The sequence below is a fragment of the Lutra lutra genome, chromosome 13 (genome assembly GCF_902655055.1).
Source record: "Lutra lutra chromosome 13, mLutLut1.2, whole genome shotgun sequence".
Classification (NCBI taxonomy): Eukaryota; Metazoa; Chordata; class Mammalia; order Carnivora; family Mustelidae; genus Lutra; species Lutra lutra.
Window position 1 is genome coordinate 22385819 of NC_062290.1, and position 19036 is coordinate 22404854.

General features: G+C 42.3%; 2 long non-coding RNA genes and 1 pseudogene across 2 annotated transcripts in view; 2 read left to right on the plus strand and 1 right to left on the minus strand.

The window, feature by feature from the left end:
• The window catches only part of LOC125082941 (spermatogenesis-associated protein 31D1-like), an 894603-nt pseudogene that overhangs the window by 501248 nt on the left and 374319 nt on the right, over nucleotides 1-19036 (plus strand).
• The window catches only part of LOC125082854 (uncharacterized), a 571692-nt gene that overhangs the window by 477518 nt on the left and 75138 nt on the right, over nucleotides 1-19036 (minus strand). The gene's annotated exons all lie outside the window — the stretch shown is intronic.
• The window catches only part of LOC125082858 (uncharacterized), a 158997-nt gene that overhangs the window by 117750 nt on the left and 22211 nt on the right, over nucleotides 1-19036 (plus strand). The window contains exon 2 of the long non-coding RNA XR_007122126.1: nucleotides 6697-6870. This is a non-coding gene — a long non-coding RNA (uncharacterized LOC125082858). The remainder of the gene's footprint in view (nucleotides 1-6696; nucleotides 6871-19036) is intronic.

Genomic DNA, 19036 nt, shown 5'->3' on the forward strand with positions numbered 1-19036 from the left:
GCGCCCCCAGCAAACCTTTTTGAAGATGTATGGGTTAGGCTGATCAGTTTTGGATTGGTGTCTTTATATGTGTTTCCCAGACCTGTTTAAAAGCTTGACATTGAATAGAAGCATTCCTGAGTTGCTAGGTTCTAGAGGATTTTAGACACACAGATTTCATGGCCATTATAAAAAAAAAAATCCATTTGTAGCTTTGACTACAAACAGGAGGTGATTCTTGTTACCATCAGAACACCGAAAAACATCTTCCTTCATCCTAGTATGACAAAGGGCATAGAACACACATTTTCACCCCCTTCAGAGGATACTGAGGAGCTACATGGATGGCGGGGTGGTTGGACAGAGAGGGAGCCTTTTCTGGGCAGTTCACAAGCCAGTCAGATGAGAGCATTTCACAGATGCGTTAGAGAGGAGCAAAGCCTCCTTGGCGATATCATGATAACATCTGTATTTTTGAGGAAGTGCATCAACAAGGACAAAAGTGAATTCTTCAAATGGGAGTATGATCCCCATTCAAGGAAGTAGCCCAATGCTGACAGAGAACATTTTCAAAATATCAAGAAAATGCCATGTAGTCTTTCAGATGTTTAAAAGCATTCATTCTCTTAATCCTGAAAACTCTGTGAGTTCAGCATGGCTTATACAGATGGCGACAGTGAGGCACAGCCGAGATGTGAAGGTTGGTGGTTCACACAGAAATGGATTAGGAAAGCTAGCTAACCCTGGGAGAAGGGAAACTGAACGAGGAAGAGAAGCTTTCTTTAAGTTGGGAATAGTGGGAGGAACTACAAGTTTCTATCCTAGTCCTGCTGGGATTCTTTTGGAGGTGGGGAGGACAGAGGCAGAGAAAGAATCTCAAGCAGATTCCCTGCTGTGCTCAGAGCCCTACGTGGGGCTCAGTCTCACAACCCTGACATCATGACCTGAGTGGAAATCAAGAGGCAACTGCTTGGGGGCCTGGGTGGCTCAGTAGGTTAAGCATCTGCCTTCGGCTCAGGTTGTGATCCCGGAGTTCTGGGATCAAGCCGCTCTCTGCTCAGTGGGGAGCCTGCTTCTGCCTCTCACTCCCCTGCTTGTGCTCTCTCTCTGTCAAGTAAATAAATAAAAATCTTTAAAAAAAAAAAAAGAGAGAGAGAGAGAGGGAACTGCTTAGGAGGCTGAGCCACCTGGGTGCCCCCCACTATGATTTATTTACCAGAATGATGATACTATATGTCATTTAATTATGTCACACACACACACATTTCTCACTCTCAGCTACTCTGTTGTTTTCATAAACCCTAAGATAATGCATCTTTCTAGGTGCTGTTAGCTACAGGTACCTGCATGGGCAGGGGGAGGGGCCCTCAGCTGATAGTGCAAGTTAAGTGCAGAGCCTGGTGTCCTACAGACCTGGGTTCAGATCCCAGCTCGGCTACTAGCCATCTGTGTGGTCCCAGTCAATTGCCTGACGTCAACTATAAGCAAAATAGGTTTGATAATACCTGCTTCACACAGCTTCTGGGAGGTTTAAATGAGCTCAGAGGTAGAAAGTAGTTAGCACAGTCCCTAGCACATAGTAAATGCTTAGGAAACAGTGACAATAGTAGCTCTTTCTAGTCCGCCTACCAAGGGAAGCCGCCTCCTTTTACAATACTCATGGTTCCAAGTTTGACTGGGGTGTGACACGCTATAAACTTGCTCCTCGAGGTATTGCAGTGGACCCAATAGATGAAATATATTTAAAGTAATGAACCTGTTCATTATCTTTCCAATTTTATGGGCCGATGAACCAGGATCTACACTAATCATGGAAATGAAGTGATAAAGGCAGTGCTACTAAGCTCAGAGTTTTGGTAGGGCAACTCTTCCCAGAGATACTTCCACTGGGTTTCCTTTTCCCCGTTTGCTTTTCTACTTCTGTGCGTGAAGCCGGAGCTATGTGTATTTTTGTTCCCAGTGTTCTCATATGTTGATTTTTTTCACCTACTAAAATGTAGTGAGCTTAAGAAAAGTTCAATTAAAATGAAACATAAATATTTTCTTTCTTACTGTGTCATTAAAAACTCTCTCCCCCACTCCCTGTAGTTACTTGGCACCCGCCCAAAAGAAACATTTTTCCCTCTTGGCCCCCAGTGTTTAAAGCATAGAGGAAACAGATCTGCTTAGTCTGTCTCGACAGGATCCTTACATGGGGAGAGGAGCAGAGGTTTCCAAGGACTGGAAAACAGAGTACAAAGTAAGGAAAGCAAGCGAAGAGGAAAACGATGGGGAACGCAAGCAGAAAGAGGGAGAGGAGGAGATGTCCATTGTAGGCTTTCCCATGAAATCGGTTTCTGGGAGATGGCATCTTACCTTGGATTTCTGCATCAAAGAGATAAAACTCACTGTTGACCTTCCTCCAGGAGAGAATCCAACGCAGCATTATTCCTGGCTATTTCTGATGGATTCTACCATTATCCAACGTAGCTGGTACTTAAGGTTCACGCTATTGGGTGATAAGTCATCTTTGCCAGCCACAGTGGCACTATTTATTGAGCAGTTACTATGTGCTGTGAAGTTAACAAGGATTGGTTTCTTTAATCCCTAAAGAAAAATCTGAGGGAGATATGATTATAACCCCAGTGCTAAAGATGGGGAGTCTGAGGTTTTGGGAGGATAGCAGAGGCTAGATTCAAATCCCAGCAGCTGGACCCCAGAGCCTTGCACATGTATCATATTCTAGAGCACACTCCATATTTTCAGACACCATTCCAGAGCTCCTCCCACTGTAACTCTTCTCTTTCTTCTCCCTCCTCCTTTTGCCTTCCCCTCTTTCCATGAATGCTCTGCCATGCATCAGGTTCTATTTTGTAAGTGGTGGATCATCCAATTCTATTTCCTCTCACAGAGCTAAGGTATTCCTACCCGGCATCCTTTCCTAGTTACTAATCCAGTGAAATCACAATCAGTCTCCACAGCAAATTCAAATAAAGGGAACTGCTCCATCTAGAGTTTCATTTTGCAAGTAAGTTGCTATTTATTTCATGTAGTGCCTTCCTCCCAACCTCTCTTCCCCTCCTCCCCAGAAGCCTTTGCCTTATCCAAACATTAGGCTTTCTATTCCAGGTTGGGCCCAAAATAAACTGATCTATGGTGGCGTGCACAGCCGGTGGCTTCCTGTAGATATCTGGAGGGCAGCGCATTTCTTTTCATCCTCTTTTCTAAACAAATATATCTCTATTTCCATCTTTCTTCCTAGGGAACAGCTCTTTTCTTCTTCCCATACTCTGAACTCTCCTTTCTCCCCTCACTCCGCCCCCTTTCTTTTGTCCATTTAGCTTCTTCAATTTCTGTTTTGCCCACTTTAAAACAATACAGTCAGTCTTGAGGTCAGAGTGAGCTATCATTTAATGCTGGACTCGTTTGCATTGGCCCATCCTTACATTCGCGTAGAAAAGTTTCATCCAGAAAAGTGACAGCTGACAAAGGCAGCTGAAATCCAGGTAGAGTTTTTTTCTGATCTTCATCTCTCGATACATTTATAGAGAGGACATAGAATTTTTTGCTCTCAATACCCAATTCCAGATAAGATTGACCTTGACCAGCAAAAGCAGTGGTTGCTAAAACCCTTAAAAGTGGTGAAGCAAAAAAAAAAAAAAAAAAAAAAAAAAAAAGCTCCCAGCGCATACTGGCTTCGTGTGATTACATATGATCATACTATCTTTTCTTATGAGTACATTACATTTGCTAGCGGTGGGATTTCGAGTAGCTAATCTCTGTGTACCTAAATTCCCTCATCTATGAAATGAGAGTAATCAGAATGACTACCTCATAGTGTTGTTGTGAGGAATGAATTATAAATGTATCTTAAAACTTGACTTAACATTGGAAGTTTAAGTTGTTACCTATTATAATTCAGTTAAGATGCTAGACCTCCTCTTTCTAATTTTAGTAGTAGCACTTTGCCCTCCTGACTGCCTTCCTTCCATCCTTCATAATGAAAATAGTTATTTGGTACCTATTATGTGCTAGGCTCAGGAACACAATGGTAAGCAAAAAGAGACCCAAGTCCCTACCTTCATGGATCTTATAGACTAATGGGAGGACAGGCAGACATGAAACAGTCCTACAAGATCGTGTAAATGTCCTGTGATACATTCCATGAAGGGTTCAGGAGCTCGTTGAGGGGGCCAAGGGAGCTTAGAACATGGGGATCTGGTCCAACCAGGGAGGACAGGGTCTTCCTCAAGCATCCATCAGGAGCTGATAAGGGTTAAGTGCTAAAAGGTATATGGGAAACAATGTGGCAAAACAGGGAGGCAGGAGTGTTCCAGGCAGGGGGATCTGGGTGATGAGAGCAGAGCCAGTGAGGAGGGAGGAATGTGATGCAACAAGGAGAGCAAAGGCAGCGGGAGGAGCAGATTAGGAGCACAGAGCTCTCTGGGCCAAATTGGGGATATAGTACACATTGAGTTAAGTCTTTGGAGCAATGGGGAGCCAGAGGGGAAAAATTTAATTTTTATTTATTTCTTTTTTAAATTCCAGTATAATTAACATACAATGTTATGTTAGTTTCAGGTATACAATATAGTGACTCAGCAATTCTCTGCCTTAGTGCGCATCATGAGAAGTGTACTCTTAATCCCCTTCCCCTATTTCACCCATCCCCCTCCCCACCACCTCCCACCTCACTTCTGGCAACCATCCAGTTGTAGCCAGAGAAAATTTTTAAGGTGGGTTTTATGTGTATGTGTGGGGTATTCTGTCTTTAGCGAATTTCTAAAAGATTACTGTGAATGAATTATTGTGAATTAATACTGGGAATTATTGTGACGAATGGCCTGGTGGGGGGGGCAGTGACTAAGCAATAGAAGGCTATCACAGTCATGTACAACAGAGATGACATCAGCGTGGTGGCCAGCGCTGGGGGTAGCCAAGGTGGGAGATTTACATGGATGTGAAGGCATTTCACAGATAAAATCCCAAAATATTTAGAGATGGATGAGGTTGGGGTTGGAGCAGAGAGAGCTGGGTACCGTGGATGACTTCATGAATTCTGCTGGGACTGAACATTTTCCCTTTTTTTCCCTCCAGTGCCCAAGAGGTATAGAGCAGTACAGCCTGTGGGGTCTTTTACAGAGTAACAACAGTCAGCAGGCCTGAGACATTTGGGAAAAGTCTGCTTAGGCGTGCTGATTAGCCAAAATAAAAGAGGAAGTTGACCTTCAACCCTTGTCTTTGTTTTGTTCCAGCTGCAGAATCATTTTTGGTTGCTCTCTGACTGGAGTAAACAACACTCCTTGTCACCTTATCCCTTTGACGGTCTGTTCCACCTCTGTATTTTCACTGGGACATGATTCTCACTGACAGTAGAAAGTTCAGCACCCAGACCTGCAGCTGTGAAAATACTTGCTCCTCTCCAGAACTATTAGTGCTTGTGGGAAACACATCACAGTGCCAACCACTCACTGGTCCTGAAGTGACCTTGTTATTTTGGGACATAGTAAAGGAAATGATATTTTAAAAACCCAAGTGGCACTCTCTCCGGGTATTGAAAGGTGTAAGAGATAAAAACGGTCACCATACTTGAAGAGCAGGGGGGTGAACGGGCGCTGGAGCCTCCCCAGACTCTATATTGTGTCAGCACAATATATCTGAGCTCCGTGAAGCAACCCAGGACCAAAGTGCTCTCTTCAGTTGAATAATTAGACAGCAGCGGTGGTCAGTTTGGGAACGCTAACTATCTTCTGTCCCTGCTTTAGAATTTTTATTATGAGGCCAACACCATCCTTAGGCAGAATTCAGAGCAGAGGAGAAAGACTGCTAGATTTTGAACTGCGGTGAGGATAGCCCAGGTTTTATTCCTGTTCTTATCGAGGCACACCCACAGTGCTCATCACGTGGTGGGTACTCAGTGCACGTTGGTTGGATAAAGGATTCACCTGTGCTTTTGTGGGTATTTATATGGTATGGTGAGTTCATAATTTTTTGCCCCACTAGGTAGAGATGGTTGCTTCCAGTCCTCCATATTTATTTCGCGACAAGGGTGTTCTAAGGTGAAACAATAAGGAAATCATCTGTCTGGGTGCAGATATGTTATGTTCTCCCTGGAAAACGCTTTAGCAATCTAAATTGCACCAGAATGAGGTTATTGATGTGGGAGGAAGGGAAAGTAAGATAAAACTCAGAGCTTAATTTCCAGACAGGATTGCTACTTTCAGAACGAATTTCAAAGGCTTCTTGTGCACCTGACACGGGCGCTGAAGATTTCCCAATGATTTGTGATTTGAAATGACCTGCCACGTGGTCCTGGGGTCCCCTGTCCTTTGAAGCAGTTGTCTGTTCTCCCGGTTTCTGTTCCCTCCTTTCCCACCATCAGCACCCTGAGCAGGGCCCCATTCCTTCTGGTCTGTGCTGTTGGAATCGTCCCTTTACTTCAGTCCTTTTTTAAAACTCTGATTTGAGGGACACCTGGGTGGCTCAGTTGGTTAAGCAGCTGCCTTCGGCTCAGGTCATGATCCCAGCGTCCTGGGATCGAGTTCCGCATCGGGCTCCTTGCTCGTCAGGGAACCTGCTTCTCCCTCTGCCTCTGCCTGCCATTCTGTCTGCCTGTGCTTGCTCTCTCTCCCTCGCTCTCTCTGACAAATAAATAAATAAAATCTTTAAAAAAACAACAACAACAACAAAAAAAACCTCTGATTTGACTTCTCCTTGTTGCTCCTTACTCTATCACAGGTTCTCAGACTGTGCTTCCCAGACCAGCAGCATTCGCATCACCTGGGTACTTTTTAGAAATGAAAATGCTGGGGCCTCACCCTGGACCTACTCAAAAAGAAACTTCGACGTGGGGACCCACAATTTGGTTTTGACAAGGAGGTCATCTCAAATGTGAGAACCACTGCTGCCGTGGTATGTAAAGCTCAGTTCTGAGCCTGTCACCTCTTTGTTCCTTTTCTTGGTGTCCTTGCCAACAGCCATATAAGCATGTATATCTATGTCCATCTATTCTAGGCCTTCTCCAACAGCACCAGCTGGTTCCCTAGCTGAGCAGGTACGACGTTCTACATGTAACCCAAATGGACTACTTGCTCTTCCCTCTGTCTCTCCCCAATAATGGTGGTTCTGCTAGGAATGCTCCTTCTCCTCCCTCCTTGTACAAACCTTACTCATTCTTTTTTTTTTTCTTCAAGCTTTTATTTAAATTCTAGTTAACATACAGTGTAATATTAGTTTCAGGTGTACAACAGAATGATTTAACACTTACATGCAACACCCAGTGCCCATCACTATAAGTCCCCTCCACAACCCATGCCCCATTTAACCCATCCCCTTGCCCACCTTCCCTAAAAATATTACCTACTACCTTCTTGCCATGGTAGATAAGATTTTAGGTAGATCAGATTTAGTAGACATCCCATTTTCCTTTTCCCTCTTCTCAGTGTATCCTCAATTAATCTTGATTTCATGCCAGGACCATCCCCTTTCAGGGAATGTTTTCAGATGCTGCTTCTCCTCAGCTCCCACAGAGTGCTGTGCCTCCCTTGGTGCATGTCCCCACCTCCTCTGTAACAGTGTTTGTATGCGTGTGTCTCCCATCCCAAATAGAGTGTGAGAGTTGGGGAAATCTAACCTGTCTTTTACTTTGACTCTCTGTCCTCCCACGGCCAAGCACAAGGCTGGGGATATACTACACAGTGAGTAAGTGTGGCCAATTTAACAATAAAGCAAAGTATTTGCCTGAAAATTGAAGTTTGTACAATGACAGCAGAATTAGGAATGAGTTTTTCCTTTCCAATGTGGTTTTCTCACATTGTGGAGAAAATTAAACCAAACCAGGAGACTTAGGCCAGACCAAGCTTCTTGGTGACTTCTTGGTGACGTGGTAAGGCATTTAATGGTTTTGTTTCCATTTTCATAATATTTATGGGCAGAGTTACAGTGAGGACCAAATGCAACAGCACACGTTATCAAAATAAGATATTACATTGATTCCTTACATATAAAACAAGGCAACCCGTTTTCTGGCTGCACATAGAACTATTAAGAACATTAAAGAAAACCTTTAAATAGAAAACTTCATTATTGGGACGCCTGGGTGGCTCAGTGGGTTAAAGCCTCTGCCTTCGGCTCAGGTCATGATCTCAGGGTCCTGGGATCGAGCCCCGCGTCGGGCTCCCTGCTCAGCAGTGAGCCTGCTTCCCCCTCTCTCTCTGCCTGCCTCTCTGCCTGCTTGTGATCTTTGTCAAATAAATAAATAAAATCTTTAAAAAAAAAAAAAAGAAAAGAAAACTTCATTATTATCGGTGGGGGGTGTCTTCCAAGATCAGCCTAAGATTATTTTTAGGGAAATTGAAATCTTATGGTCTGAAATTTAAAGCACGAAAACTCAAACTTTAGAACCATTTCCCTATTCTTACTTGTTGATGAGAAATCAGCATTACTGCCTATTTTTCAGCCTTTGGAGGGATTTTTCAAGCTTTATCTTGACTTGATGGTTGAAAAAAAAAGAAAAAAAAGTCAACCAAAGGTACATTTTCTAAGCCCTTGTCCGGCCCTACCCATTAGAAAAGTGTGAGCTACTGTTCTATCAAAACTAATTAAACCTTAAATGTATAACCAACTCTCAATTACCAAGGTTAATGGGACTACATGCATACATAATTATATGCTACATTTATACAGTGCTTTTAACTTCTTCAAAGCACATTTCACTGTATTGCATATATAAAACAGATGGATTTTTTTTTGAAATCCACAAATGAGGTAAAACAAGAAATCTTGGAATCAATAATTTCAACTTTCTGTGTTTCCAAAGCTATTAGAACTAGTGAAATTGTCTAACAGGGTTTTTTTCATTGCCCTATTCTCTCCTTGACCCATCTCAACTAGAGGTAAGAAATGACAGAAAGATCTGGAGGAATCTCTAGAGGAGAGGAAGCCAAGGACTCAGGCCATCTGCAAACTAGATCATTAGCTCCAGGGTAATTAAAAATAATTGAGTGTATGTGTGATTATATCCAGAAAGTCCAGAAAAGAGATGAAAAGGTGTAGGAAATGATGTGTGAGTAACAGTATTTATGGGGCTCTTGTTATTGTCATTCACTCAACAAGCATTATTAAGCACCTACTGTATGCCAGGTCCTTTCAACAAAGAGAATGGATACAGCCAAGAACAACCCAGGCAGGGCTGCTGTTGTCATGGAGATTACCTTCTTGAGTGGTGAAGACAGACAATAAACAGGAACATAAATACACAAACAAGCTAACTTTAGGTAGTTCTAAGCACTGCAAAGCCCATAAACACAGGAATGCGGTATTGAGTGTCTTGGGGAGGGGATGCTATTTTAGATAGGGTAGGCAGGGTAGGCCTCCCTGCTGAGAAGTATATATTTGAGCTGCAGCCTGCCACAAGGAGCCCACCCTGGGTCAGTCTGCCAACCAGAATGATGGGATGAGTGAACTCATCAAGTGTGCCAGAGGGAGGGAGACCGGGCCTGTCCCAGGTCTCTGCTTATTCATTCTGTGTCCTTTTGTGGATATTACTAAAAGCTCTCCAGGACCCCTGATTCATTGCCTCTACAACAGGCTTGCTAATACTGATCACCTTGACAGGGGTGCTCTGAGGAATAATGGGTAAACAATTGTGAGGAGCTATATAAATGCTAAATAATGATCACAGTAATAACCTTTTATTAAAGTCAGCACCGTGATAGGCAGCTCACACTCGGATGCCTTGGCAAATGTGGAAATTGATACGGCTGCTCCCTGCGCACATCAACACTATCCTTTAAAATAGAAAAAATAAATGAGCCGATGATCATGATATTCAAAGTGTTAGTGATCAAATAACTGTCTTGAGAGAAAGCTGGTGTGTGAAGTGTAAAATGGGAGTAGCAAGATAATGGCACATTACAGCCCAGAACGGGCCCAGGGATGGCTGGTGAATACGACCGCGTGCTTGCTGGTGCTCGCACCGTCTGCTACCGGGTGGTCATTCTAACCCCGTCAGGACTAGGCGCTGCCACTCCCAAAAGCACTGGCAGACGGAAAGTGGGAAGAGAAAGAGCCGGATCAGCAGCGTCTCTGCCAGCAGCCCCATCTGGCCCTCTTGGCCTCGGTAAGCCTTCCCTGGGGTGGGGGTGGGAGGGGGACTGAGAAGCCAGCACCAAGGGGCCCTACCTTGGAAGGGCACCAAGGAAGTGAGGCGGGAGGGAAGAGGGGAATGAGAGTGGCATTTTTCCCTTCTAGAATGAAATATCCCGATTCTGGGAAAGACTACTGTTGGCTTTCTACCCGATCGATCCTCCCTCCACGATTAGAGATGGGAACCCATTTCCTAGCTGCTCTTCTTCCTTCCCTGCCAAACCTCTCCCCAAAATTTAACATTAACGCCCCCCAAAATGAATTATCTTTTTGTGTGTGTGTGGGGGGGTCCTATCATCTCTTTGATATAAATAGGCATGTGCCTGAATATTCTTTGCTGTCTTGCACCTCACGTGGGACAGTCACACAGTTTGATGCACACAAGCACGTGCACACCTGCACACCCAGTCCCTCCAGATCCTTTGTGAGGCCCTAGCTCAGCTGCTGTGCAGGGCCTGTGGGGTATAGGCCTCAGAATAGAAAAGTTTACATTACTGTTTTTTTCCTCCAAAAAGCAGGAAGAGAAGACAATTAAAAACACTTCTTTTAAGGCTGATACTAAATACTTTGTTCTGTATTGAATGAGCAAGTCCCTTTCCCGCCATGGGACAGGGAGACTCGAGATGACCTTGGAGGTGGTAAGAGCTCCCAGTGCATACTTTCTAGAAATTAGAGAGGTTAAAAAGAATATGGCAGGATAATCCTAGTCTTCAGGAAATTGCGGTTTAAATTGGGGTGAGGGAGGTCAAGGGCCTCAAAAAAATCAAATTGATTTTGACCAAATGGAGAAATTTTTAAATGTTAAAGTACCCTGGCACATGACATTATGGTATTATGTCAAGTATTTTGGGTTAGCATGCACCATGGGACATAGTAAGTGCTCAGTAAATGTTCTGCTGGTGAGTAAAGCATTTCCATCTACCAGTGTCTCAGGTGGCTCAAAACTGAACTCATCTTATTTAAGTATACCATTTCTTTAAGTGCTCTGTTTCCCAAAATAGTCAGTGGAGGAATGTAGGGACAGTGGTCCTCAGGAGATGTGGTCATTCTCACGGTCAAATTAGTCTAGGTAAAGTTGGTTCATGGTTTTCAGATTTTGTTGGGTAAGTTGTTTTTGTTTTTTTTTTTAAAATAATTTCTTTGTGGGGAGCAAAAGGAGAGGGAAAAAAGGGAATCTCAAACCGGTATTCCACTGAGCATGCAGCTCGACACAGGGCTCTACAGAGGGCTCAGGGCAGGGCTCAACACAAGGTTCCATCCCACAACTCTGAGTTCATAACCGCAGCCAAAATCAAGAGTCAGATGCTTAACTGACTGAGCCACTCAGGTGCCCCTGTTTGGTTAGTGTTTTTTTAATGTCTTGTTGGTAATGGTCTGTCAGTAGGTGGGAGAGAGAGGCATAAGGAAGGAAGATACCTGCTTAGATCCTGGGCTCTTTTCATTTATTTGAGAGAGACAGTGCACAAGCAGGGTGAGGGGCAGAGGGAGAGAGAGACAAGCAGACTGAGCCAGGGCCCTGGTGGGGCTCAATCCCAGGATCCTGGGATCATGACCTGACCTAAAATCGGACACTTAACCCATTGAGCCACTCAGGTGCCCCTGGATCCTGTGCTCTTAAATTAAGCTAACCTATACGCAACAAAATCCAGTATCAAACGCCAAGCAATGGTCCCCAGTTACTGTCTTGGATCCTTTATTTTACTTTTCCTTTTTGCTTACCCGTTTTGGACTTGATGAGTAATTTTGGCTTTCCCACTTTTCATCTTTGGCACTCCTTCGAAAATGGGTTATGTTGATCTGGCTCTTTCTGTTTCTGGGTGCTCAGAAGTTTTGCCTCTATGCAGCCAAATTTTGATCCCAGGATTATTTCCTGGCTTTGGCCTGTCTCAGTGGCATCCATGCTGGTCATGACTTCTCCAGATGGGGGCATGCACAAGAGGAAGAATCAAACAAAAACCATGCAAGGAAACAGGAAGAGTACCTGGCCCAGCTTACGCTGGGCAGGACACTGAGGGCTTGCTGTTGTGCAGTCTCGGCCTCCTTACTTATCTCCTTTTTATTTGTTTTATTTTTTAAAAGTAAACTCTATGCCCAATGTGGGGCTTGAACTCATCACCTTGAGTTCAAAGAGTTGTATGCTCTACCAACTAAGCCAGCCCAGCCAACCCTTCCTCTCCTTTTTTTAATCCCCTCCTCTTTCTGACTCTATTTCAATTTTTATTAAATCTCTGCCTTCTAACGGCCAGTGTTCTTCTGGTATCCATTTGTAAGACTTCATTGAGAATGAGGGTGGTCTCCATCATGCAAAACAAATTTGATAGCTGGCAGGAATTGCTGAAGCTGTGGGGTCTTTGTAGCACATAGCAAATGCCATTTAACCGTATTTTTGGCAAACTACTCTGGCTTTCCAGGGAGTCAGATGATGGGTAAGTCAATAAATATCTGTCAAATGAATGAGTGAATACGTACTAGTTGTATAGCATCGCACCAGTTACTTTAAATACTACAAAGTACGAAACTTCATCCTTGGCTTAAAAAGGATGTCCATGCACAGAAAGGCTGCTTTGAAATTTCAACAAGGGCCGGGCCCGGTTCCCTATTTCTTCTGGAATGTAAGAAGTCCTCTCTCAATGCACAATCAGCCTCATTTGGGCAAAAGGGAATGTGAGCAAAGCCCTGGTTACAGAAGTAACAGACACTTAGGAGCTAATGAGTGTAGAAGCTGAACACTTCACTGTCCATGGTTTTCTCCATAACATCTTCATAAGCAGCAAAAAACATAGGTGAATAGGATGATGTGAGCACCTGTAGAACTATAGGTGATACAACTTTGATATCACCCTAGAAGCCTCCACTCTCCTGTCTGATATAATCATCGTTTACTGACTTTTCTTTATAATTTTACCACCTTTAGAAGCTCCCCTAAAAAGTTTGGTTTTACCCAGTTTTGAAATCAAAATAGATTAAAAATAAAAACAACAACTCCTCGTGTATTCAACATCAGACATGGAAAAGAAAACTAGTGTTTTTAAAATAAGATATTTTGAGATGTAGGGGCGCCTGGGTGGCTCAGTCGGTTAAGTGTCCAAATTGGTTTCAGCTGAGGTCATGATCTCAGCATGATGGGACTGAGCCCCACGTTGGGCTCCACATTCTTTCCCTCTCCCTCTGCCCCTCCTTCCCAGCTCACAAGCATTCTCTGTCTCTCTCTCTTAAAAAAAAAAATTATTTACAAAAAATATGTTGACGTGTACGATTTCTTTTGGTGATCAGGACATTCACTCTTTAGTGCACTTTTATGTTTGCTGACTGTTAGTCACTCTACTCTTTCATATTTCAAAGGTATTCCTCCCAAAGCTGCCTTTGGTCTCATACACATCCTTTCCTGGACTCAGTGGGACTTGGGAGGATACTGAACTCCTCATAGAATGGTCGTTGCTATCCCATGATCATCACTGTTATTATTCCTAATTTTTTTTTTTTTTTAATTTGACAGAGAGAGATCACAAGTAGACGGAGAGGCAGGCAGAGAGAGAGAGGGAAGCAGGCTTCTTGCTGAGCAGAGAGCCCGATGTGGGACTCGATCCCAGGACCCTGAGATCATGACCTGAGCCGAAGGCAGCGGCTTAACCCACTGAGCCACCCAGGCGCCCCATATTATTCCTAATTTTTACTTGGCTTTCAAAAGTCTCCTAAAGTCTGTACTTTCAAAATGCTATCTACATCTTTAATTATACCTGACAATAAACTCTCACCACAAAATCTGTTTGATCTTGCACTATACCCATCATTATCTTCAAATATCCTATTTAAAGAAAAAAAATCCCATTTATATCAGGTTCCCAAAGAGTTATAATATTTGCAGTGGTGCTGTTTCTGTAATTGCTGTTTGTAATTCTTGCAAATCAAAGTTGTACAAATGATTGGATGCCAGTTGCATTGTCTACCAGATTGGGATAATGTGGTCCTTTAAACTACTGTGTACTGAACAAATCCACAGAGCAAAAACTGAAATGGAACTTGGGCAACTGGGTCTCCACAGAGAATCAGATCGGATGCTATAGTGTTAACAGAGTGCTTTGGATCCAGAATAATCATGCTAATCATGCTTCTTCCAGATTAATCAGCTAATGTTGTTTTCCATGAAGAAGAGGTCTTCATGAGTCCTGGTGAGATAGGATTTGGGAAGGCAGAGAGCAGCAGGGAAAGCTCCCGGGGATGAGATCAGTTGGAGCAAAGGACAGAAGGCAAAAATGAGGAAGCTGTATGCCAGAGAAGCGATCTGGACCTCAGGTGTGACAAATATAAGCTTACAGCATTGCCACTACCTTGTGAAACACGATATTTTTGTGATTATTTTCCTTCATCCAGATTTCATGTTTTTATGATGTAATCAATAGTGATATCTGGTCTCATTTTTCTGTGTATTTAGATACAGTGACTAGAGTGCAATGGCTGAGTAAATAGTTTCAGAAGAAACAAGGTTGGGGAGGGAGGTTGGGTCATATTGTGAAAATCCTTAAAATACTTATCTTGGACTTTATCCATAGAAGTCATTTAGTGTTTTGTTTGTTTGTTAATTGGGAGCCCCATGAGGAAAACAGTGCTTTTGATGGTTTGTAGGGCATTGAAGACTCGAGGCAGTATGATAATACAGTGATAATTCAGGCATTAAAAATAAGGTTGGACAGGGCTGGTCATGGTGGTAATGGATCAGAAAGGAAGGGATGGGTGCAGCATTATAACAGGAGAATTTGGCTTCTTTCTCTTGGTCTTTTCAGCCATTTGGGCTTAATACCATTCAGTCTTCCTGATTTGTTTTCCTTACCATTTAAATTTTCCTTCTTCCCTTGATAATCTCCTTTTTCTTTCTATTTTTTTCCCCTTTTCTTTCTTTTGCTTGCATTTAAATTTTTTTTTCTTTTACCTTCCTATACAGGATGATAACTGAGTCAGACAGATATCAGATGGAAGATATGGGTAAACATTAACCATAAGATTCACTAACTAATTAGAATATGTTGCTACTTAAAAAATTTGTTTTAGGGGCGCCTGGGTGGCTCAGTGGGTTAAGCCGCTGCCTTCAGCTCAGGTCATGATCTCAGGGTCCTGGGATCGAGCCCCGCATCGGGCTCTCTGCTCAGCAGGGAGCCTGCTTCCTCCTCTCTGTCTGCCTGCCTCTCTGCCTGCTTGTGAACTCTCTCTCTGTCAAATAAATAAATAAATAAATCTTTTAAAAAAAAATTTGTTTTATATCTTTTATCTTTAGTTAGAAAGAAGGAAAGAAAAGATAAGAAGAAAGACAAGGGAAAAAAAGAGTAGAATGAAAAAAGGAGAGAGAAAAATTTTCGTTTATTTATTCATTCAAGAATGCTGTTTCCAGGGATGCCGAGTGGCTCAGTTTGTCAAGCGCCTGCCTTTGGCTCAGGTCATGATCCCAGAGTCCTGACAGAGAGCCCTGCATCAGGCTCCTTGCTCAGCCAGGAGCCTGTGTCTCCCTCTCCCTCTGCTGCTCCCCTTTCTTGTGTTCTCCTACTCTTTCTCGCCAAATAAATAAATAAAATCTTCAAAGAAAAAAAGGAATGCTGTTTCCAGAGAAAGAAAGCCAAAAAGGTGGAGAAGATACAACAAAATGACTTATGGTATTGTAATTTTATTATACATTTCCCCTTTGAAGTCAGCTGGTAAGTAGAGACACCAGGAGGCAGAAGATGAAGGTGTGATTAGTCTTCTTCTGTTCCTTTAGGTCATGTTATTCATCATATCAAAGAGGTGGAGTTAAATCTACCCCTAGGACTTAGTGACCAGCTCAACGAATAGGATGATCTGGGAATGACTTTTGGGGACTTCTGAGGCAAGGCTGTAAGAAGCCTGGGTCTTTTGGAACATTTACCTGTGGTATGCGCTCTTTTGGAATCCAGCCACTACTTTGAGAAAAGCTCAAGTCATCTGAGACCCTCCAGTTGCCAGCCCCAAATAAGATGATAGCCAGCATCCCTTGCCAGTCATGTGAGTGAACCATCTTGACATCCGGCTCAGTGGAGCTATGGATGGTTGCAGCCCCAGCTGACCTCTGACTGCAGTTACTGGGAGACCCTAAGCCAGAATTGCCCAGTCAGTCCCAGTCAATCAACAGAATAGTAACACACGGAATGAATTACTGTATTAAGCTACTATACTTTAGTGTGATTTCTTTTTTCTCTTTTTTTAAAAGATTTTATTTATTTATTTCTTTGTCAAAGAGAGAGAGAGCACAAGCAGAGGGAACAGCAGGCAGAGGGAGAAGCAGGCTCCCCGCTGAGCAAGGAGCCCAATCTCAGGACCCTGGGATCATGACCTAAGCTGAAGGCAGACGCTTAACTGACTGTGCCACCCAGGCATCCCTGGTGTGATTTTTTATATAGCAATAGATAATTCCTTCTTATATGAAGTCATATATGAGTCATGAAGAATGCTTTATCAAGTGTTTGAGAGATTCCTAATGTCACCCAGAATATATGCATATTTTTTGTTTTTGTCTTTCTCCTAAAAATCACTTTATTACTCAGTAGCTTTGAAATTGGAATCTGAATTGACCTTGATCAGAAATCTTAGGAAATACTTAAGCAAATATTTTGTTTTTTATCATTTTAATTTATTTTTAGGTAAGCTCCACACCTCTTGTGGCTTAAAATTAGAACCATAAGATCAAGACTTGAGGTGAGATCAAAGTCAGATGTTTGACTGAGACACCCAGGCACCCCAGCACCCCCAGCAAATATTTTAAACACCATCATATTTTGAGTACTGGCTCAGGATAAAGTGATACAGATGTGACAAAAATAATTCTCATGTGTAATCAAAAGATGGAGTTTAAGTCCTAGCTCTCTGTCATTTATCACTGTGTGATAAATGGGTAAGATATTTAATGTCTCTAATTCTAGTTTCCAATGATATACTATATTTGAAAGTATTTAGTAGTGCGTAGCACAGCATATTCAATAAATGTTCATTTCTTTCCATTTCTATGAAAGTCTCATGCTCATAAGTGCAACCATATTGAAACTTAACATTTTCACACTGCTTCCTAAAACTGTTTTTATTAGTTATCAAATATTACCCTTGATAAATATTTCATAAGCTTCCATAGTAGTGCTGCTTTACTAATGTGGTCTACTTTACTTTACTTTTCCTGTGGAATAACTTATTTAGTAGATCTGGGGGACTCATTCTGTTACTAGATCCTCACAAAAGTACTTTTGTGACCACCTTCTTTGTTTTTCAAGGACATGACCCTGTTTCATATCTTGAATGTGGTTCTCTACCCTAGTACAAATGTTAATAAGTTAAGTGCATACCAAATAAGAATTTTAATTCAGTTCATCATATGTTTATGTATTTAAATTTAAGAGTCAAATTGATATAATTGGTAACATTACCCATTTGCTTTGATTTGAGATGCCAAGTGATTGAAAAATTTTTTAATTTGGAAGTGAATTACCTTGCTTATTTGAATTTATCATTTTTGCATAATTAGGATGAACTAATTTAATTTGCAGTTATCCTTTTAAATGACTTAAATGATATCTGCTGAAATACTCAAGGCCACATGATTAGTGGAGTCACCCCGAATATTACTGATTCTCGTGGCTAGGAAAGGACAATGGAACTTGTGAAGCCCGGGAATGAAGTTACAAGCTTGATCTTTTCTCCATTAATATATATGTATATATATTTTTCTTCTTGGTTCCCCAGGCCTCATCTAGGCTGCTCTATGTTTTCCAGAGGGACCACACATTGCAATTTGGTGATGGTCCTGATTCCGTGTCATTTGCACTTGATGTTCAGCTCACATCTCGTCTCTTCCCTCAACGGGAAGGCTGGTTACTCATTTGGTAGGTTATGGTAAGAATCCCCAGCAGTGCTTTTTATGGGACTGAGATTCTTCCAGCAAATACTACTTTTTGATGATACATTGTAATGAACCTTTTAAAAATTGGGACACCAGACTATGGCTAGTGAAGCTGGAACCTATAATTTTAGAAGAGTGTTTGCAGTCTAGTTTTGCTCCCATTAAAATGGCTGCCCATTAAACTCATTAGTGGAATCCACCATATTGTGTTGCTTAACTTTTTCCATCATCTTATGGTTTTTCATTTTTTTCTTTCACAGAAAGCACTGGGCCTAAATAAATCCCTTACTCTTCTATAATGCTTTCATTTTGACCCTACTACTGCTGTAGATCAACCAAATTTCTTCATTACGGCAATCTCCACACCACCAATCTCCAACAACCTTGTTAACCAGGTTTTCAAATATACCCTCAAGAGGTAGTCAACGAAGGTGAACTCCCCACCGGCCCCCATATAGGACATTTTCAGGAAGTAGGAGCTTTGTCTTATTCTTTTCAAGGAGCTTCCAGACCAAAAAAATGAAACAAAGTAGATAACTTGTTACCAACATTAGAATCTCATTTGAAACTATTTTCTACAGCTCAAAATGTGGCATAAAGCAGATCTTTACTTAAGAAGGAACTTATTACTTAAGTCTTCTTGAAGACCCTGAGACTGCCTGTATGAGTACTGCTGTGGGATGATGTGAAGCACAGTCTTGGCCACTCCAGTATCTAATTTAAGTGCAGAAAGTGAGATCATCTCCCAAAGCACAGGAATTGATTTTACCTCAAGTCTCTCCTTGGTATTAAACTCCTACAATCACAGACTATAGAAAAGGAAGAAATTTGGTGTTCGTGCTGTCTGATTTTACAAACCAGGAAACTGAGACTCAGAGGTGTGAGCTCATTAAGCTCCTCTGGTTATTTAGTTGGTTTCTTGGATGAGGATGGTTTCAGAAAGGAGGCAGAAAAGTAGAAGTATTCAAAAACTATTTAGGAACTGTAACATCAGCACTGACTGGTGGGGGGTGGCCTGGTGCTGACAGACTGGGTACCCAC